Genomic DNA, 23,169 nt, shown 5'->3' on the forward strand with positions numbered 1-23,169 from the left:
ATGCCTTAGGCTTAGCAGAACGAACTCCTACAGCACTTCCGTCCCTCACCCCCTTCCTGCAGACAGAAAAACTTTTACAAAATTAGCTGCTTAGGAATATGTGGAACTGATTGCCAATGTAGAATTCATCACCACGTTTCAAGTCGACTTTGAAGGACTCTCTCTGAAGACAGAAATGGTTCTGCTTGTAGCCACTTTTAAATTAAATTAAATTTATTTAGGTGAGTTCTAGGTGGTATTTAAAGTAGTATTTCACTATTGCATACATAAGCTCTAAAAAAATTGAATTAATTCACCAAAAAGACAGTAGCATTTATCAGTTAAGATTGTTTTTTGTTTTTTTTTAAACAAAGTGCTGAATTTTTTGTGTGGTCTCTGTACTTAATTGCAGGAGGAAAAAAACCTCTTAATAGAAAAGAATTAAGCAAATTGAGGAGCTTGATAACAGCATGATAATGCAGTAAGATGAGAGGTGTGGGAAAGAGACAAGCCCTTGTCTGCAAGGTGACTTTTCACATTGTCCCATTTCAGCCGCACAGTAACCCTATGAGGTGGGTGCTCTCATTCTCACTTTTGAGGGTGAGAAATGAAAGCTTGGAGAGTCACAAAACCAGGGGCATTTCCAAACTTCAAATCCTGGTTTGAGTGTCTCAAAGGCCATGTCCTTTCTATCACCCACGCTGTCAAAGTAGTATAAATAATCATTGAATAAGGAACTGGAGTCCCTGATCTAACCACGTCACTTTTAGTGAAAGCCGCCTAGACTCCTAAGACTGTGTCCCTTTCAATGATTACCTAATTTCCTAAAACCGTCAGGTAATGCTACCCTTAAGTTCTGCACGATAGGAAGTATACGTCGTCTTCATGACGGTTGTTAGATATTCTCGGTCCAGACATTAGCATCTCTGGGTTCCTTATTAAACTGTGGTCCTTGGAGAGCAAAGATAAAATTCTGAATTTTCTATTTGGGTAAGTACTACAGTGCACTGCTGTAGAAAGAAACCCCCTGCAATTTACTTGGTATGTATAGACTGGACAATGAAGAAATAATAATCTCGACTTCATAACCTGAAAAAGAGTTCATCAAAACTGCTTTCTCGATTCACATTGCTTGTCACACTGAGTGATGGCCCCCTGGGATCAGGCTTGGAGAGACTAAAAACTTCTTGAGGCAGAAAGTTTATCTTTTAGCTCATTGTTCCCAGCTCTTAGTTCAGAGGACGAACATGGTACGCACTCTATGAACTCAGTGGACGGACGAATGAATGAGTTCATTCTGTTTAAATACACCGATGTTACATTTTAGTATAAATATTGAAAATGTGAACTCCATAGCAGGGCGAAACTTTATTTTTAAGTCACTGTTCATTTGTTGAAGTTGCTACAACATCTTGATTACATGAAGAAAAGTAGGATTGAATATTGCTTTTAACTGACTATGCATCCATGAGCTAGAGCTGAGGTAACTTTATTAACATGATGCTTTTTTAAAACCCAAAGGAGAATGAATTTTAACAGCCATGTGCATTCAAGAGAAAGGTTAATACTATGCTCCACGTGCCCTGTTTGCATGGAATTCATTTACCAAAAAGTCGTTTTCCTGGCCTTTGGTTTAAAACAGAACTGGTACTAGGCAATATGGTTCCATCTTTCATACCTGGAATTTCTAGCTTCCTCATAAACTTTCATAATGGCACACTTCAGAGATTTGATTTTTTTTTTTCTGCATGAGTAGGCACCAGGAATCGAACCCGGGTCTTCAGTGTGGCAGGCAAGAACTCTGCCACTGAGCCACCATGACCCACCCCAGAGATTTGATTTGAAAGTTATAAGTGTTCTTCCAGCTTAAGGTTTCTGAGATTCTCTGGGTCTCTTCTCCTTTAAGAAAGTCTCCTCAATATCATCTGTGTAATTAAATCGGACCACGGGACCAATGAAAACAGCCAGCCTTTCATGAGTGCTTGTTGTATACTCTGTTTTAAGCACTTTGGTAAATTCGTTCACTTAGTCTTCACCAGTCCATGAGGTAGATGGTTTTTGTCCCATTTTATAGGTGAGGAAATACAGGCACAGACAAATTAAGAAACTTGCCCGGAGTCACATAGCCAAGTGGCTGAGCTGGGGCCTGAACCTTTAGTCTGACTCCGGATTCTATGGGGTGAATCACTCTGCTCTATATGCAGAGGAAGTAGTATTAAAAAAAACACAACACAAACCCCAAAAACATGAAGAAAGCATACACACCAGGAGAGGATACCACACAGGGAAAGAAGGGGAGCTGAATGAATGGTCAGTCATCGGCCGAGGCCCAGGACCAGAAGTCTCTAAGTTGCAAGTTGCAGCAATATTAGGCAACCCTTGAGTGTGTGAGTGTAGATCCCTACTTCCTCAGAACATATGGAATGGACGGTAGGAAATGTATAGATTACTTTGGTTCATTAGGAGGGTCTATTTGTAGTTTTAGATCCTGTGAGTATCTTTTGTCTGCTTTGAGTCAAAGTTTATGGTATAAAGAAACTTAAAAATATGTACTTAGCTTCTAGCACATACACTTTCCTTTCAGTTCGCTATGTAAGTGAGAACATTGGTTCTCGATAGGAGCGGTACCGCTCCCTGAGGGGCAGTTTGTGTAAGGGCAGGTTGACTCCATGATGTCAGGGATTTGGTAGGCTGAGGCCAGTGGCTTTTACCTCCTGCAGTGCCCACAGTAACCCCACACAGTGACAGACTTGAAAAGGCCGTTTTGATTGTCTGAACCCGTAGCCTAACTCTGTTTATATGTTTTAAACCCTGTTTTAGTAAACACTGGATTTTTCAAGCATGCAGCTAGAGTGTAAATCTCATGGCGAGTATGCTTTCTTTTGCTCTGAACTTTATAGGAGATGTTCAGCATTTCTGAAAATCACACCATCAGTAGCAACTTAGGGTATCTGAGTTGCTAAACTCACCCCTTTGCAGATGCTGCTTTTGGGGTGATTATATAAATAAGGTCCAGGCATGCTGCTGTTTCATTATGTTTTCTGGTTGTCAGGCCTAGGCATTTATGTTATGGGAATACAGAGTATTTTATTATAAATTATTTTCTTTTATCTCTTTTATGGTACAGTGAAGCCCTTATACTGATTTTTAAAATATGTATGTTTAGGCAAGTTATATTATCCATGAATTTCATTTTGGTATAATAAATGCCACACAAAATGATATTTTTAAAAGAGATGCTGTGAGTGATAAAATTAAGAATCCCTGCATTAAATTCCATTAGGAGCTGTAAACACTTAGAGTCATTCATTTTACTCTTCAAAATTTTATAACAATTTTAACCCTAAGTAATTCAGTCACAGAATTTACTTCCTTTTAAGGTGCCATATGGTACAATTAACATACCTATCTTCCATCCACTGGCTTTGGAATGTGTTTGAGCTTCATTAAATCTAAAAGCAAGACAAGAATGGAAGTATCTTCCTGAGATGATTCTCATTTCCCTACTGCTTTCTTTTTTTAATTTTTTTTTAGCTCTCCTCTGAAAGAACATTGAAATCAGAAGGAGCTAATACCATTGAGCAAAAGGGCAAAGTTACTTCTTTTAAAAGAAAAGCTCATTTTTACCATGGTAACCGGCATATCATATGACATACATGCCACATGGCCCGTGAAATACAAGTCCTTTGAGAAATAAATTTATAGCAGAGCATAATGAGTCTCATGTTAGTGCAGCAAGGACTAGAATAAGGTGACACCTTAAGTTGACTTGGGTCAAATGATTCCTGTGGTGCCTTACAGTGTTTTGCTTGTAGTTTGCAGGAGATAACACTAAATTTCATTTTTTAAAAATGCTTAATGAAAGTGAACCATATGCTGTGAACACAAGATAAATGCATTCTACTGAGTCCTGGAAACAGCACGTTCCCATTTCCTGTGAGTATCAGGACCGAAAAAAAAGCAGCACAAAATTAGTCCCCATTCTGTTTCATAGGATATGTATTTGTAGCTGCCTTTGTATTCAAATTAAAACACAAACAAAATTAAAAATCCCCACCATTGATCTTCCTTTTAATTATGATAACTAAAACTTTGGTTTGACTTTAAACTTAAAGTGTTTGACAAAGAACTAACAAAAGAAAAGAGGAAGAAAACCTCCTGTAAGAGATTTAAAATGAAAATGTTTCACTCAATTTTTAAATATCCTTTTGCCCTTTTTATACTTGGAAGCTCCTTTTGTTCAGTCAGCTCTTTTTAGTTGACTTCTTTGAAGATGTCTTCTAACCATAGTACTTCCTGAGTGTACTTTCCCAGTGCTGGAGCACTTTACAGTCAGTTGATATAGGCATTGGAAGTTGAGTAGGCCCCTTAAAGTTCTGGGTAGTTTTCGATCAGATGACTCAAACACAGAATTCTATGGCCAGACACCAATCCAATCCTTTCAGGGCATCCAGTGGGTTATTAGTGGGTTGGAAACTAAAGTGATTCCTTTACAAGTATATAAATCTACCTAAATTATCGTCATAGACTGAGACTGAACTGGAAATTAATGGGCACATAAAACAAAGTAAACTTCATTTAAGGCTCAGTAAGAAATGTAATAGAAATGAAACATGTTACCTGCTAAGGAAGTGGAAATTATTTATTTTGGCCATCTTTTTCTTTTTTCTTTTTGCATGGGTAGGCACCGGGAATCGAATCCGGGTCTCTGGCATGGCAGGAGAGAACTCTGCCTGCTGAGCCACGTGGCCCACCCTGTTCTGTAATCTTAATGGCATAACTGGAGTCCCTTCACAGGTTTAGGAATCAGTCAGGAGTTTATTCCACCTTCTGGATCCTATTCTTCCTCCTTCTCCAGTTTTCCTTTTGCTTAGATTTGAATTCACAAGATTTTAAGGAAAGGATGCAAGGAGGATCAGATTCTTATATATAATGGAAACCATTTCCTGATGGGAGTATAATCAGACCAGATAGTAACTGAATTGAAGAACATGGTTATATCTTATTCAACTTTGAATCCCTTGTAGATAGTACAGACCTTAGTAGACAGTCGGTAGATATTTGGTGAATTAACATTATTTTGGTTGTCTTTTTTTGTAGAGCTTTTCCTATTACACTGTTAGTCTTTTGAATTATAAGAATAGGATCACTGAGAATAATCTTAGATAAATTTATGTAACTAAGAACTGGATAATCACTTGAAATGAATATTTAGCCTCATAAAAAAGTATACATACAAAACTTAAAGCATAAATTTACATTTTGGCTTTGGAGATTCACATTATTATTGAATTATGCTTTGTCCATCTGCTCAAGTACTGGATATATATTTAGGCTATGTTGAGCCAAAATGAAAGATTCAATGGATTATTCATCTGCCTCGTGCTCTGATATATAGAAACCTCCTGATTTGTAAATTTCACCCAGAAGTTGTCTTCTCTCTTTGTTTCATGATAAGGGAATTATGAAATGCATACTTCAGTTAAAAATGATTATGATTTTCCTCTTCACTCTAAAAAAAGAGAAAAATGGAGGTAAGTAGAATGAGTCCTTAAATTGAAGCTGAATTTGAATCTAACTTCTTTTTCTTTTAATCTTTATCTCTGACAATGTGTCAACTATTTATCTACAGGTTTGTATATACTTCAACAAAACCTAATAGACCCATACAGGTCATTTTTGTCTCATTCCACTGAAGGAATATGAACATTTGTCTGGAATAAGTATTTCAAATAGAATCTGGGGGGAAAGAAAAATAAATAAAAGAGTATTTGAATTTAAGATACTGTAAATTTTGTAGAAATTTATTCTAGGTTTCTTTTGTTAAGTTGTCAGAAAAGAAAACAACATGTAAAACGTGAGTTTGCTTTTATTACATTGAGTATTTGGCAGGCTTGATACTTGGTGATGGTAATTTGACTTAGAAAATAACAATGACTATGTTTAGTATCCGTGGTTGTTTATAGACATCTTTTAAAGTTTGTATAATGTTTACATTTAGGAAGATATGCTGAGCCTTAAATATCTGTGTGAAGAGAAGTAATTTAAAGTCTAAGAAACTATTAAAAAATGCCACTTATAGAAGTTTTTAAAATTGTGTCCTCAAGGTAAACTGGGTTTTGTTTTGGAAAGTATAGGCACATTAATGTCTGTTGGATCCTTGTTTTGGCTATGGGAAAAGGCAAAATAAATGGACTCTGGGGTCTTTACTAAAGGGAAAAGATGTTTAAAATTTGATTCAGTGGAAATAAAGAAGGTGTCACTTTTGAATTGGGTATTAGGAAAAACCCAATTAACTATGCACCTATTTTTCTCTCCCATTTCTGCCTTAATGTCTAGGCAACTCCAGGGAAATAGTTTAAAACTGATGTGAGAAGAGTAGGCTGTTCCCTGACTGCTTTTGGACCTTGATCTTTCTAGGTGCTCTCTCAGTTCTGGGACCACGTTCAGAACCACTTCAGGGTCTGAGGGAATTTCCAGTAACCCCTTTCTGATATGAAGCCATGATCTGCTGCCAGGGTGAAATGGATTATGTACTGATCAATTGTTAAGATCACTGTTATATGACATCCGAAATTATTGGATCTGCTGGGTTATGGTTAATTTCATAAATATTGAATGAGCCACAGTCTGCCAAATGGCTTTGCTTTATTTATTGGACTCACAGGAAGCAAGTGGCAACTTTTGCGCTTTTTTTTTTTCAGAATAAAGGGGAAAAAACTCCCCTTTAGAATATTGGTTAATACAAATATATCACTAAGTTTCACCTGCCTCTACTTAGCAATAATTAATTGAGTCCCTCCTGTCTGAAAGATACTATACTAGACATTGTGGCAGATAGAAAGATGAGAAAACTAGCCTTTATTTTAAAAATTTAGACTCCAAAGAAAATGATAATCTAGCTGTTCACCTCATCTTGTTATTGCATATGACTCAGCTTCATTGATATTTATCATAGCCTTCAAAGGTTTTGAAAATGAAAATAAGGCAAAATGAGTTTCTTGTTCAGAATTTAAAGTGTTTTAAATTTAAAAAAAAGTTAAAAATTTAACTCTGGTGCAAGAAACAAAGCAATTTGGCACCCCTTATCTCTTCTACCCACTGCCATTCAAACGCATGTCCACCTCATTCCCTGGTCCAGATTACTGGGAATATACTTTCCAAACCAAAAATAATCAGGTGGAAGAATTTTTTTCACTGCTTTGCTTGTGAGATGTGGCTGAGAAACTTTAAACATTGGTATTTCAGGTATATTTTGATAGTTATGGAAATAAGGAAGTAGAGTATTTTATTTGCTTATGATGACTGGAGCCTAGTGTTTTTCTTTTGTTAGTGATCAAAGTTTCTAGACAAATGGGTTAATAGAAAAGCTATTCAAATGCAGCAAGCTCTGTGTTCTTTAATTTTTAAAAATATTTTGTTACTAAAATAACATACAAACACACAAACATTCTTAACATACAAACATTCCATACATTGTGTACAATCAGTGGCTCACGTTGTCATCACATAGCTATGTATTCATCACCATGATCAATTTTTTGAATATTTGCATCACTCCAGAAAAAGAAGGAAAAAACTCATACATCCCGTACTCCTTACCTCGCCCTCTCATTGACCACTAGTTTTTCCATCTACCCAATTTATTTTAAGCTTTATTCCCCCTATTATTTGTTTATTTTTTTGTCCATATTTTTTACTCATCTGTCCATACCCTAGTTAGAAGGAACATCAGGCACAAAGTTTTCACAATCACACAGTCATGTTATAAAAGCTATATCATTATACAATCATCTTCAAGAAACAAGGCTATTGGAACACAGCTCTACAGTTTCAGGTACCTCCCTCTAGCCACTCCAATATACCATCAACTAAAAGGGTAATGCATAAGAATAACCTCCAGGATAACCTCTCGACTCTGTTTGAAATCTCTCAGTCACTGATACTTTATTTTGTCTCATTTCTCCTTCCCCCTTTTGGTCAAGATGATTTTATCAATCCCTTGATGCCAGATCCTGTCTCATCTGGGATTTCTGTCCCACATTGCCAGGGAGGTTTACACCCCCGAGAGTCATGTCACATGCAGAAGGGGAGGGCAGTGAGTTCACTTGCTGGATGTGCCAGTTTGAAAGGATGTATGTACCCTAGAAAAGCCATGTTTTAATCCTAATCCCATTTTGTAAAGGCAATTGTTTTTTCTAATCCCTATTCAGTATTGTATGTTTGAAACTGTAATTAGATCATCTCCCCGGAGATGTGATTTAATCAAGAGTGGTTGTTAAACTGGATTAGCTGGAGGCATGTCTCCACCCATTTGGGTGGGTCTTGATTAGTTTCTGGAGTCCTGTAAAAGAGGAAACATTTTGGAGAAAGTGAGAGATTCAGAGAGAGCAGAGAATGCTGTAGCACCACGAAGCAGAGTCCACCAGCCAGTGACCTTTGGAGATGAAGAAGGAAAACGCCTCCCAGGGAGCTTCATGAAACAGGAAGCCAGGAGAGAAAGCTAGGAGATGATACCATGTTCACCATGTGCCCTTCCAGCCGAGAGAGAAACCCTGGCTGTGTTTGCCATGTGCCTTCTCACTTGAGAGAGACCCTGAACTTCATCAGTCTACTTGAACCAAGATATCCTTCCCTGGATTCCTTAGATTAGACATTTCTATGGACTTGTTTTAATTGAGACATTTTCTAGGCCTTAGAACTATAAACTAGCAACTTATTAAATTTCCCTTTTTAAAAGCCATTCTGTTTCTGGTATATTGCATTCTGGCAGCTAGCAAACTAGAACACCGGCTCAGCGTAGAAAGAGAGGCCACATCTAAGTAACAAAGGAGGTTCTCTGGGGTGACTCTTATACCTAACTTTAAGTAAGCTTAGCCTATCTTGGCAGGAATAAGTTTCATGGGGGTAAACCCCAAGATAAAAGGCTCAGCCTATTGATTTGGTTGCCCCTACTGCTTGCTAGAGTATCTGAAATTCTCCGTATGGGGGAGATGAATATTGCCCCTTTTTTCCTCATTCCCCCAAGGGGACTTTGCAAATATTTCTTTATTCACTGTCCAAATCTCTCTGGGATTTATCCAGACATCACACTAACCTAGCCAAACCAACAAAATCTCATGCCCTATTCAAAATTCCATGTACTTAGGGTGTTAACTTAACTGACCATACAAGTTAAATTAGGAAATATACTACCCGAAACATAAGTCTTGCACCAAATAAACATCTCTCCTTTTAGTCTTCACACAGAAGTTGAAGTTTTAAAACATGGATGATGTCATCTTTTACCCAGTCTTCTGAAATATTTTAGTCCTATCCAAGTCAGCTTCATTCACATCTCTACTTGATATCTGGTCTCTGTGTTCTTAATATTGACATACTTTTCCTACCTGCAGATCATTGACTCATCAGCTCCAACTAAAGAAACCCCGGAAGTGAAACAGTATAGGAACCCTCTTGCACGTTATTTACCTACCTTGCACGTTATTTAGAAAAGAGTTTCTCTTGGCCAGTATTACCTCCTTTAAAAAAAAAAAAACAGTTCTAAAGCATTTGAACAAATACCTTTAAATCCTATAACAGACCAGAAGCAACAAATTAGAAGATTAGGGAAAACATTTCCTTCACTTTCTCACCTTAGTCAAGAGTCATGGTTGGCAAACACTTGGGCAATGGAAGAGACAGAAAATCTGGAAAGATCTGGTACAAGTACCTGGGACCTTTTAGTATAAGGGAATTTGTTCTTCAGAATTCAGTAGCCTCTGAGAATGCTGTTATTTTCCAGAACAGTAAAATGTCACTCTCCTGGGTAAAAGGATTAACATCTTCTCATTAGTTAGCTAGAATAAATATCTACAAAATTCAAAGTATCTCAAGTTCAAAAACTCTTTTATTTTCTTCCCCCAGATTCTTCTTGCAATGCTTATTCCAGACAAATGTGCATTTTCCTTCAGTGGTATAAGACAAAAATAACCTGTATGGAAAAAAATAAAAAGACCTGTATGAGTCTGTTAGGTTTTGCAGAAGTAAATACCACCCTAGAGAAATATAGTGACACATTGTCAGAGATACAGATTAAAAGAAAAAGAAACGTTAGTCTCAAATTCAGCATTAACTCAAAGGCTCACTCTGCTTCTTTTCTCCCATCATCCTTTCCTATCCTGTATCAGCCCTTGAGCTCCTTCACTTGCTTGTGCTGAAATCAAACATGTATCTCTTTTTCTCTGGGTCTTCACACTATTTCCTCTTTCTGAAGTCTGTCCTGCTCATACTTTAATGCTCACCTCTTATTTCACCAGCTCTGACAAGCTTTCACTGATTATCCTCGAGCGAATGAAGGGGCCCTGCCATGTATTCCCTTAATATCCTGTATTTCCTGTATCCGAGCCCATACCGCCTTATATTGTAATTGCTTGTTAAATGGTCTTTAGCAGGGGTTGGCAAACTATGACCTGTGGGCCAAACCCAGCCTCTACCTGGTTCCTTAAATGAAGTGTTATTGGAACACAGCCTTGCTTATTTCTCTGAGGGCTCTTGTGCTGTAATGACAACATTGAGTAGTGGAGACAATTGAGTAGTTGGAGTCCAGTGCAACTAAAAATGTTTACTATCTGGCCTTTATGGAAAACGTTTGCTGACATCTGTTCTCAAGGACAAGTAGAGGGTCTACCTTGTTCACCCCTGAATACCCTTCACTTAGCACGGTGCTTGCACAAAATAGATGTCCAGTATCTCTAAAGGAATTAATTGAAAGTAAATACAAGGAAAGTGGCTGTGTGCCAGACCCTGCCCCAGGTCCTCTGACGCATGACCTTACCATCTTCACAGCAACCCTGTGGAGTAGGCATCCTTACACCCAATAGGCAGGTGAGGAACCGGAAGTTAAGGGTGAATAAATGATTGTCTTAAATGTTACAAAGCAGCTAAAAATGGCTCACCTGGAATTTGGACCCAGATTTTCTTTGTGGCAAGCTGTCCTCCTGTGAAGAGACAATGTAGTATTGTTTGGGGTTAACAGCGGGCTCACAATGCTCCATTTAAATCCTGGTTCTACCACTTACACCACTCTTATCATCTTGTACAAGAAGGCAGTGATCTGCTTGCTGCCTGGTTTTTCACGGCTGTAAAAAGTTTTATTTAATCTCTCTAGCCTTTATCTTGACATGCAACAAATGGTTATAGTACCACACTGGGCTGTTGTGAAGTTTGAAGATATATTTTGCATCAGGTGCTTCAGAGTGCTTGGTATGTTAGTAAGCATTCAAGACATATTAATCTTTATTATGTAAAACTACCTCAAAAGCATTGCTGATGCTCAGAATTTTCAAGAAATTCTATTTCATTGGTAATTTATATTTCACCTGATTTCAGAGAGGGTTTGCAGTGGTATTTTGCCTTGTGTTCTGATTATTTATATTATAAAGGCAAGGACATTGCTCAAGATATGGCTGTATTAAAAGCAACACAGAATATTATATCTTATTTTTTTTTCCATGGGCTGAATAAATCATCTGCAGTCACTACGGGTGTTAATTGTATTTAGTTTTGGAGTTTTACAAATATCATATAGATAATGTTAAAATGTAATGCCCAAATGAGCATGTGGTTTACCTCCCAAGGCTTTTTTGCGAATATATTGCCTCTGTTAAAGACCTAACATGGCAGGAACACTATGATACAGCCCGTTTCACATTGCCTAAAGCTGGTGTGTTTTCCTTTTTATAAATTTCAGTATCAAACAACTGCATGAAGCAGTGCAGAAGTCTAGAATTTAATTATACTTTCCCCCCCATGGAAAGCATCAAAATGTTAGCATGGCACCATGAGAAAATTTAATGAACATTAAAAAAAAATATATATATATATGGTTATTCAGTGAAACTGTGGCTATGCAGTACAGAAAAATGGCTTTGTATTCTCGCTTCAAATCTGTCCCAACCTCTAACAGTTAAACACAGCAAAGAGTTCTGTTTTCTTCATTAGATCATTCTTAGAAAAAAGAATTAACTTTATTGGATAAATGGGAAGAGTTCAATCCTAAGGGTATATGGTTAAGGTTGTGCATTCTGGCCCCATATGGGAATATTAAGTTTTCTTGGATCCAGGATTCTAGAATGCATCCCTAACTTTGTCAGCCAGTAGTAGCTTTTTTTTGGCATGGGCAGTCTCTAGGAACCGAACCTGGGTCTCCAGCATGGCAGGCGAGAATTCTACCACTGAGCCACCATTGCCCACCCCAGTGGTAGCATTTTTTAAAGCTAAAAAAGAAACAAAAATAATATGCTCTAGTCACAATGCATCTTTTGTCTTAAAATTGTATGGCTACCTATAAATAAGGAAAGAACATCAGTAAATGTGTTAATTATCCTTTATTTTAGTTGGTCAGTTAAAAACATTTTATTTAATGTTTTCTTAATCATAATTTTAACTCACTAGAAGTTTACATACTTGACTTTCATTGTTTGTGTCAATTACATTGGCCTTGTATTTGCTAGCAGAGGTTCATCCTTAATCACCATCTTTCCACAAAATGATTCCAGAGATAAAACCTTAGTAATTAAGTTGTTAATAGTCATTCCAATGGAAAGTATGTGAAATAACTACCATTACACATTTATCATTTAGCATTTTGCCTCATATCACATACAGAAGAGGGAGAATTGGGAATCATCTGAGTTTTAAAAAGGAGACAAAATGGGAAGCACAAACCTTTCTCCAGAAAGTAGTATAGGAAATTCCGGTTATGAACTTTATTAGCTTCTTTTTATTGGTGATATCTACGTGACAAAATAAAACTACATGAGTTTAGAAATTTACCCACTTTTATAGGGAAATGAAGATTAAACCAGCTGGATAGTGGTTTGACTCACTGAATTGAAAACTTCACTGTTAAATGCTTAAGGGATAAATACTCCGGCAGAGTGACTTCACATGCATTACTTGAAGTATGTCTATTCTCCTAAAAAGGTGTATCTTAACTCTTGAAATAGATGCTGATGTGGTTTCTTGAACCACGGGGCTTGAAATGCCAATTCAGTACAAGGTGCTGTAACACAAAAATGACTTGTTGAGAATATTCCCAAAGAACTACTTTAGCAACCCAAAATGATACTGGCAGGCAAGTAATGAGGCCGTATAGTCATGGACTAAAGCTCCACGGACATGCACAGATTTGCAGATGTGTTTTAATTTGCTTAGGTCCTCAGAACTGCAACTCAGGTTTAGCCAACAATAAAATAGTTGAAGACTTGTGCTTTTCTAGACACACTCTATTTCTGTTCACTATGCACATGTTTGGGCAGAAGCCCTGGGAACGCTTTCTTATCATTCTTAAAATGCAGAGGGTTCTGTTTAGCTAGGAAGCTCTGTTTTTAATAACTAATAAGTTAGTTATAGTTATAACTAACTTATAACTAATAATAACTAATAACTGATATTAGGCAGCCCCAGCCATTTTTAAAACTGTTGAGAGAATGAACCTTGGTATGTGATTCTCAAAACATCAGATTCAGTTACTAAATAGTCTGTCATGATTGTACCCAGCTAAATTTGAGGAGGTGGACTCAATTTTGTCTTCACTCTTCTCCTTCATTTGAGTTGCATAATACAAAAAACAGAATTTTTGCCTCTGATGTCTACTGCTGAATCACTACTAGAATATTTGCCACCCTCCTGAGTTGTAATCAAAGGATGATTGTGCTTTTTGGATTACTTTAGTTTCTATCACTCTTATCAATGATTGTTCATTTAGCTTTACAAAACTCTATGTGAGAGATTAAATGAAACATCCTACCTTAATCTATGGATGGATTCCAGTTATTTTTTGCAGATGACCCCAAAATGTAGTGGCTTCAACAATAGCCATTTTACCATAACTCACAATTTTATGGGTTGAGAATTCAGGCAGGAAATAGCTTAGTGATTATTTAGGTCTAGGTAACATCAATTGAGATTAACTGGTAGAATTCAGCCAGCAGCTGGCTGGTCTTCATTCAAGAGACTGGTGCCTTAATGGGAGCAGCTGAAAAGCTGGATTGAGGTAGGATCCTCTCCCTTTCCATGAGGTCTCAGAATCTCTCCACACGATTTCCCCAGTAGGTAGTCTAACTTATTATACAGCATCTCAGGGTTCCAAAAGTGAACATCCCAAGTTGCAAAGCTTCAGAAGTCTCAGAACATCATGGAGCCCACTCAGAATCAAGATGGGGAAGATTTCCTCTCTCCTGATGGAAGGGGTGCAAAGAATTCATGGCCATCTTTAATCCACCACAGATGGGTTAGACAACTTAGTTCCTCTGAGGCTAGCACTCCAAATAAAGCTAACAGTAAGTCACTGACAATGAAGTCATATTTCCTACAAATCTAAATGCATGTTTCATCCTTTCCTTACTCCCTGCAGCCTATTGAATTATCATCTTTTAGTTAACCTTTCGAGTTCAACCTCTGGTCATCTCTTGCATAGCCTCCCCATTGGTATCCCCATCTTTACTGCATCCTTTCCTCTACTACCAAAACTGAACTCAAACCCTGTGTGTGATCGTGTCACTTCTTGGTAGTGGCTCTCAGTAGTTAAAAAGCAAAGTCCAGATGCCTTAGCTAGGCATACACAGCCCTCCATTCTTTGGTCCCAATTTTATTTTTAACTATAGCATCCACTGTTCCCTTCCCAACTCTCTCCCATCCCTGTACCACTTCTCACCCCTCCATGTTTCAGTGTCCTCTGGCCATCCTCTTTCCCAAATTCAGCATGCCCTTGCCTGACTCTCTACCTTTTTAGCAGTCATTTTTCTCCTTGAACAGTATCGCTTCTCCCCATATCCACATACTAAAAATGATGGCCTATTCATATTTCAGAATTCCATTCAAATGTTACCTGCCCTGCACTCCCGTGACACTGTGTTTGTACCTCCAATGCGGGAGTAGATTATTCCTTGGCTGATATTCATTGCTTGTATATTACAGAGGCATTGTAGCATAGTGGTCCAGAGCCTAGAGGCTGGCTTCATAACTTACTAAACATTTGACCTTGAGCAAGTTACTTATCCTCTCTGAATCTCAATTTCTCATCTATAAAATGGTCATCATAATCATCCTTAATTCATAGATTCTTGTGAAGATTAAATGAGTCAAGATGTAAAACCTGCATAGAACAATCAGCCCTCCAATCTGTAAGCTATTACTGTTATGTGTTTCTCCTCTACTAGGTAGACAGCATAATATACCTTATTTTGAGAAGCACTATAGTGTGGCAGAAAGAGTCAGGACTCACAATTCCAAAAACCCTGCCGTCAAATCCAGTATGTCATATTTAAAAGCCATTGTGAGCTTTTGAGCAAATTACTTAAATGTGAACCTCAGTCCTATCTGTGAAACCAATGAAACAAATAATACCAACTTTGCCAAGTTGTTGTAGAAATTAGAATTAATATGTGTCCGATACATAGTAGGTGCTCAAATAATAAGAGCTATATACCTTTCCCCAAAACCACCTGGCAAATAACCAGGAACATACTAATTGCTCAAAAAATGCTTTTTGATTGGATGTGTAAATTCATCCCTCAGTACCTATTTAAATTAACAATTTTTTGACAATCCTATATTTTTTTCCAAGATATTTTTGTGGTTTTCGATTTTGTGTCCTTTCAGTTAAACTTCAAGAATCATCCTTTTCTGGGGTTAGAATGCCCAGTGGAAGCAGAAGTTGTTTTTTTGCTTATTGTTTTTTTAATGTATCTTTCAATTATTTTATGAACTATCCGTCAATCACCGCTTCTCCCGTGTTTTGTGAAGGAAGAGAAAATGATTTTAACATTCTTGACAAGCTTTCTGGGACTGCGTCTTGATGCAGAGCTGCTCTCTTGTTCTTATAACTTTATCAGCAGTCTTGCTTAAAACATTTTATTTTGTTCGTGTTGTGCTGTCACTTTCGAGACAGCCAGTCAACCCAAGAGTGGCTCACCTTGGTGTGTGCCTCTCAGATCTCTCGGAAGAAGGTATTGCAGCACAGGACTTGGACATGCAGTTGATTAGTAGAAGTAGTCTGTAGAAAGTGACTTGAGGGAAATGTCAGGAAGTATGCCACACCCCACTGCATCGCACCGTGTGCGTTATGAGACGAGACTGACACAGTGCAGCGAGGACATGGAATTTATGATGGTGCTCATGAGGCCAACCTGCTTCTTGGCGGCTGATTAGTGTCTAGGCTAAACTGAGGGCTCACACACGACATCATAAAGGGTTTTGTGGTGTTGGCATCTTCTGATTTTGTTCTTTGGGTCCATTTCTGTCATAACTGCAATTCTGAGAAACGAAGACTTTTAACTATGGGGAAAACTATTGCATTGCCTTAAAGGATTTTCTTTGGAGGAAAGAGAGCAGATTTCAAGAGAGCCATGTGGTCCTATTAAAAAGCTTACTAAGTCACTGATAAGTGAAAGGAAAGTCTTTCAGCAGATACATGGTGTATACACACAAAAAAGAGATACATTTGAATAAAGTATTTCATAACGCTATGAAATATATGGAATAGAGTATTCCATAATGCTATGGAAACGGCCTTTTTTGTCACACACAGAGTAATTTAGTTGTTGTCCAATTTCATTAGAAAGTAATCTTCCAAATGAATCTTTTTTCCAGTTTCAACTTTGTCTGTCAGGATGTGTGACTCAGTAAAGATGGTAATGATGCAGGTGAGCGTAAAGTGATAGACAAGGTTGTAATTAAATGGAATTTATCTTTATAGGAACATAAAAATCACAAGTTTTAGAGTACCTCTTCAGTAGAAAACTTCAGAAATGTTATATCCTCAATATTTTCAAACTAATAAAAGGAACACTACCCCCACAAATGAGAAATGCTCAAAAGGCATGAAGGAAATTTACAGATTAACAAAAATATTACCAAAGAAATATAAATTTGAAATAACAGTTTACTTTTTCAAAGTCTATAGTTTCAAAAATTGCAGAGATATTTTAAAAGGGGGCTCAACAGGCACACTGAAATAAAGTTAAGTTAATACCATTTTCTGGAAAACAATTTAACAGCATATCCATGTCTTTTGACCCAGCAGTTTTATGTCTAGGAATCTGTACTAAAGAATAATATGAAATTCATTTGGTATTTTATATATGTTTTTCACAGAATTACCATGATAGGAAAAATGAGACACAGTTATAGAGGAATGACTAAACAATAGTGAAAAATCCATGGAATCCTAAATTGTCTTTGAAAATTATACTTTTAGTGAATATTATTGATATATGAAAATTCTCACGATCTGAGTAAAAGAAAATGCTAAATTGTAGACAAATATGATACGAGTGCATAAAACATCTGTCTTACAAAATAGGAACATGCATCAGAATGTCAGTGATTTTTTCTAGCTGGCAAGATAATGGTGATTGATTATTTTATTAGTAATTATATTTATCATTATTGATGATGATGATTTATTATTTTACAACCAGAAGCAAATGGAACATGACTTTTTAGGTGGCATTTGGAGGGAGATCCTCAGTTCCATAACTGCTGTGGGTTTGTTTGATACTTTATGAGACCGTGGCTGGGTGAGTTTGGCGAGTGTGTAATTTGCACGACAGTTCAATGAGCCCTGGAGGAGAGAAGTGGAATAGGCCATCAGGGCTTCTGTCCATGGTGAACAGACCCAAAGAAGTAGAAATCATGTCCATTGCTTAACTGCTACACCCCATGAGCACCTGATGATGAAGCAACCCTCTTTGATGAACAGTAAAAATGAAGGTTGAAAAGTATGATTTGAAATGAGACACCATTGCCTGGGAAATGGGGGCCTATCTATGGGCTGGACAGTAAGGAAAGGTGTGATTTTGTGTCTAGGAAAGCATGCCTGGGGACAAGTGTTGGGGGTAGACAGCAGGCTCACGTGGCCAAGTGTGTAGATATGACGAGAGGAGATCAGAATAAAAGCCAGTTATAGGCAGAGTGGTCTTTAGAGGCCATAGTGAGAAGGTGACCTATGAGCAAAGATCTGTAGGAGGCAAGGAAGCGAGTCCTACACAATGTGAGGCAAGGGCTTTTGGGAGAGAGGAGTAAGTGCAAAGGCACTTGTTTTTCTGTTGGGAGAAAACCAAGAGTTTGACTATGCCTAGAATGCTTGCATAGGGAGGAAAGAGAAAGAAAGGAGGCCAGGGAGGTGATATGGATGCCAGATGGTTAGAGTCTTGTAAACTCTGATCAGGACCTTGACTTTCTATGAGAAGGGAGGTGGTAATAGACTGAGACATGCCCCATCCAGGTTCCCCTAAGAAAAGACTTGCTACCAGCTGTGAAGAGTGCCCTTCTATCCACATTCAGCTCCTTCTCTTTAGAATCTGTCTCAGCTGCAGAGAGCTGCCCCCTTTCCCCCCAGACCATGCCCTTCTGGAGGCAGAATGTTGTCAGTGACTGATCAATGCCATGACATGGGACGCTCTTGTTCCAGAGCCCTTTGCCAGACTGGCTGAGGCTTCGTGACAGTTCAGCTTCTTCCTCTGCCCATTTCTGCATACTCCTTTTTGCTTCCCAGGCATTAATTCTAATAAGCCTCTGACACCCCCAACCCCCAAGAAAAAAATCAGTTCTAGAACAATCGGCTGTTCTGTGAGTAGGGAAGGAAGATGGAGGATTTTAACCACTGAGTGGCATTTGCTGGGTTCTTTCGTGAGCTACTTCCCACAGTGTGTTTGGGGCACCATTAGCAGTGGGGATGCTAAAGAGGGTTCCAGATCTCGAAGGCAACCAAAGAACATGAGCCACTGGTGTGGGGAAATGGATGGAGTTTGTAGAGCAGGGATAGGAGCAAGTGGGGGGCACAGGAGGAGGAGAAGAAAGTAAAGTGAGCTTCATAAGGTAAAAAGGATCATCCTTTTCAAGAATATTTATAAGGGGCTCCAAGGGCTCCTTGTTTCAAAAGACAGTGGTTTGAAGGAGCGAGATGGAGAGCTGAAATTTTAGAATTTATTTATTGTAGGTTGAGCTAGAGAACTTAATTGTTTTACTGTTACAGAGACTTGGTCTTCATTACTGCATTCCTGGACTTGCATTCCTGGCAAATGCAAAATTTATGAAGAATAATGAGGATTAAACCACTTAAGTGTAAGTGTATTTAACAGTAATACAATGAGCAGGAAAATATGATTTTCTCATTTATATTTTGTGATCTATTTAGAAAGTGATTAAGTGTTTTTAAATCTTGGATATAGTTGTAGAAAGTTTGCCTTCCCTAGTCTCTGAAGACTTTATCACAGCCACATTGGTTAATTGGTCTTAAAAAACGTTTAGTTATTATAAGGTGGAGAAGATCCATATATGCACTTTATGTAGAAATGAATCAAGCTTGAATTAGAAAATGAAACCCTATAATAAAACTTAAGTTTTATTTTAACATCACATTTTAAACATCACGTTTATTTATAAAGTTAAAGTTTTATCATGTGAAATAAAGGTATGTAAACTTATTTAGACTGGGCCACCAAGTTAAAATGCTGGTATTCAGTTATTTATTTATTCACTTGTTTGTTATTATTGAACTTTTGCTGAGTGTTAGACACTGTTCGAAGAGTGTTTTGTGTGAACTAAGCAGGCAGTATCCTACTGTAATGGAGCTTATCCACTCACAGGGCTAGAGAGATAATGTGAAATTTTTTCAGTTGGTAATAAGCTATTTAGAAACCTAAAGTAGAGAAATATGATAGAAACTTCTGGGTAGGTACTGTAGATTATGTAGTTAGAGAAAACCTCTAGGAGAAGGGGACTGCCATGTGCATATTTGCGGTAGGGTGGAGGTTGGCATTCCCAGTAAAGGTGAGTGTAGATACACTAAGGCAGAGACAAACTTGGTGTTCCAGGAAGAGAAAGCCATCCAGGGCAGAGGCCAGAGAACACAGGGCAATGTGAGCCAGCAAAAGAGATCTGGACTTCATTTTGATTGCAATAGGCCGACATTAGAGGGGTATAAGTCAGGGCATGATGTGATCTGTTTCCTATTTAAAAAAATTACGTGGCTGCTGTGTGTAAAATGAACTGTAGAGTGAGTAGCAAGAGTAGAAGCAGAGAAGACAGTAGGAGGTTATTGAAATAGGACAAGTGAGTGAGGCTGGTGTTTTGGACTAGGGTGGTAGAACCGGAAGTGGAGAAGTGAGAAGCATGTAAGTTAGAGATGCCTATTGGTGTCAGTCTGCTAGAGTGTGCAGACAGAGATGGGAAGAGTGCCCAGGAACTAACCCTGGGGCAATACCAGCATTTATAGGGTGAGCAGAGGGAGAAAAGCCAGCAAAGGAGAATTAGAGTGACAAGTAGAGGGTCATCTCGCAGGTTCTGCATTGTAGAAGGGAAGGGATGAGAGTTAAACACAGGTACGGGGTATAGTACAAACCACTGTGCAGATTAATTGGCGTGAAACCAGGAGTCTACTCCTAGCCTCATGACCTGACCCAACTTGGAGTTGTCACAAAGATCTCAACAAACAAAATGTGTCAAAGTCTGTTTTAAGGAGTGGTAAGATGTCAAAATAAGCTATTAAAGAACTTGGCGCAATTTTATATAGCAAGTTAATTATCTCTGATGGTGGTATAACTTAAGCAAGAGTGATGTGGTGGGGAGTGAGAGTGTCATTTCATAGAATTCTGATAAGTTATGATCTAACGCATCTTTCATTTTACAGATCAATAAATTGAGTCCCAGAGTACTTAAGAGAATTTGTTCAGGGTCACACAACTAGTTGAAGAGCCAGAATTACAATCTCAGACCAAGAATGTTTTTGAGACATACACACAAAAACTCATGAGAGCATGCCCGCGTATGATCACATGACATTAGGTGATCATCACTTGCTTTTAGAAGTGATTTTTAAAAATAATGCGAAGAAGTAACAAACTCTACTGGAACATTTTAAAAGTTTATATTATTCATAAAACTTCAGTTAACACATCTCTTCCGAGAAGTCTCTTTGTGAAATGAGTTAGTATAATGGATCTCTGCACTAGGGGTTTGTAATTATATTCTATTTTTTTTCATTAGGAACATGAATTTGTTTCATAATAGATACTATTGGTTACATTTACTGCCCTTTTATTTGTGCTTGAACATAAACTAGAGTAGACACAGATAAAATCAGAATTGAAATGTATTGAAAAATCTAGTATCAAGCAATAAGAGCAAGAAAGAAATATTTAGTATTATTTTATGCTATAATGCCAGTTAGGCTCAATTTAATACCATTTTTAGTTTGCTGTTCATGGAATATCTGTAAAATGTCTTAGACCATCGAACGTTATGCTCAAGTGTGCATTTAACTTGTTTCATTATGGTCCCTAATTGAATAAAGCATTGTCATCTAGACATCTTCGGTGCTGCTACACCACACTGTTCTGGGGACAACATTTTCATTGAACTCTGTGACCCAGGGACTGGTATTCCCACTAAATATGTTCACAGCTCCCCCTGGAGTTACATAGGATATGGCCACATATCTTCCTTTTTCTTCTGTAAAGGACCTTGAAAACCTAAGATAGCTTTTTCTTTTTCTTGTTAAAGTAGGATAAATTAAGAGTATATGAAAAGAATTTGGTGAGTTCTGACTAGAGTGTTATGATAAGACTACAGAGAAAAAGCTGTACATCAATAAGCAGAAAAGGATTAGAGTAGGGCACTGTTGGAGGGAAAAGAAAAGATAATGACTCTTAAAGCACTTCAAATTACATCTCTTGGAAAGTAGATGTTGTACTGTAATATAATCTCCTTAGCATCAATGGTTTAACATCTCAATGTTACTCCTTAAATCAGTGGGATGTCTTCCTCCTACTGATAAGAGAAAACTGGACTCCAAGCTAGGAACAGAGTTTAAAACAGAATCTAGGCCTTTAAGCAATTGGATTTGTGATGACATGGAATTCTGTTTCATTTTTGCCCTTATTCGTGTTCACCAAACAGTAGTTTTAAAAGCCTAAGCATGGAGTTTATATGCCTCTTCCTGAAGTTTCCAAGACAAATCATACCAAAAAGAATAAGAAAGTGATCTCTTATTACACATACGGTAATAATAACACTAATAGTAATAACAGTAAAAATTCACAGTGCTTCCTGTATGCAAGACTCAATGCTAAGCACCTTACAGGAATAGTGACTCATTAATTCTCACAGTCAATTCTATGAGATAGGATCTATTATTGGCCCTATTTTATGGCTAAGGAATTAAGACATCATCAAATTAAAACTGGAATCACTCCAAAGGCAAATGAAGGTATATCAGTTGTTTGGTTTGCTAAGTTCAGAAGGCAAGTGGTTTACTCATTAGACAAGATTATGGTAATTAAAATATGTGAGAATAAGACAGGCAGCTTGTCTCATGGAAGATACAACAAGATAACTCAAGTCAAATGGTTTTGTCTCAAGTCAGTAATGACTTCACAGCCTGGCCTTGTGTTGAGGAACTCAACTTCACAACACTGCCTTCATCACTGATGCTAATGAACAGTTATGCTCAGTCGAGGAATCCAAGTGTGTATGTGAAATTACTCTAAATGCTTGGGCCCTGCCATTTTGTAGGGAGTAGGGAAAGAATAAAAATGTGTATACTATCAGTTTTAAAACTGAGACTGTATTTCTGTTCTCAGAACATTATCATTATAAATGATAATCTTATAAATCCCCAACAGTCATGCATATGGATTATGTTAAAATACCATTTTAAAGGCTTATGGGTATTCAAAATAGATAGCTGTGCTCATTTTTCCCATACCTTTTACAGAGGTCCAGTTGTAATTAAAATGACCTAAACAAGTTTTTTAAATGTGGATGGGGTCACTCTGTTTCCATATACTCCCCTGGGATTAATTAGATTTAGGCTCATCACTTTCAAGTCTGTAACTCCTGGATTTTTGTGACCTTGGCATATTCAAGTCCCATATCTGAATTTGTCAGCATCTCCCATACCACTTTTATCACAGATAATTTTCATATCCTGCAGTATATGGTCTTTCAATGATCTATACTTCCTGTGATAAGAAGGGCTCCCTTGCAAGCATATTCGTTAAAATGCAGATTTCAGGCTCTACCTTGGTCCATCTTGGCCACGTGGATAGAGGCAGAGAGAATGTGAGCAGCAACTGGCTTGGCTGTGGGGTACACCTCCTTTTACAGTGACCTTTGGAAGGAACACCTTCCATTGCAATGTAC

General features: G+C 37.7%; 1 protein-coding gene and 1 long non-coding RNA gene across 5 annotated transcripts in view; one reads left to right on the forward strand and one right to left on the reverse strand.

The window, feature by feature from the left end:
- Positions 1-23,169, forward strand: part of KCNB2 (potassium voltage-gated channel subfamily B member 2) — a 416,859-nt gene that overhangs the window by 48,100 nt on the left and 345,590 nt on the right. The window lies entirely within an intron of this gene.
- Positions 5,287-16,197, reverse strand: LOC143688731 (uncharacterized). 3 transcript variants are annotated; one of them, XR_013178259.1, is made up of 6 exons: positions 15,938-16,197; positions 13,772-14,201; positions 12,688-12,755; positions 10,917-10,958; positions 9,615-9,952; positions 5,287-5,491 (listed from the first exon to the last, which is right to left on the reverse strand). It is a non-coding gene; the product is annotated as an uncharacterized LOC143688731 (long non-coding RNA). The 3 variants fall into 3 exon arrangements; XR_013178257.1 differs by lacking the exon at positions 13,772-14,201 and having other exon boundaries at positions 15,938-16,196; XR_013178258.1 differs by lacking the exons at positions 12,688-12,755; positions 13,772-14,201 and having other exon boundaries at positions 15,938-16,195.

This window comes from Tamandua tetradactyla, chromosome 6 (genome assembly GCF_023851605.1).
Source record: "Tamandua tetradactyla isolate mTamTet1 chromosome 6, mTamTet1.pri, whole genome shotgun sequence".
In the NCBI taxonomy this organism is placed as follows: Eukaryota; Metazoa; Chordata; class Mammalia; order Pilosa; family Myrmecophagidae; genus Tamandua; species Tamandua tetradactyla.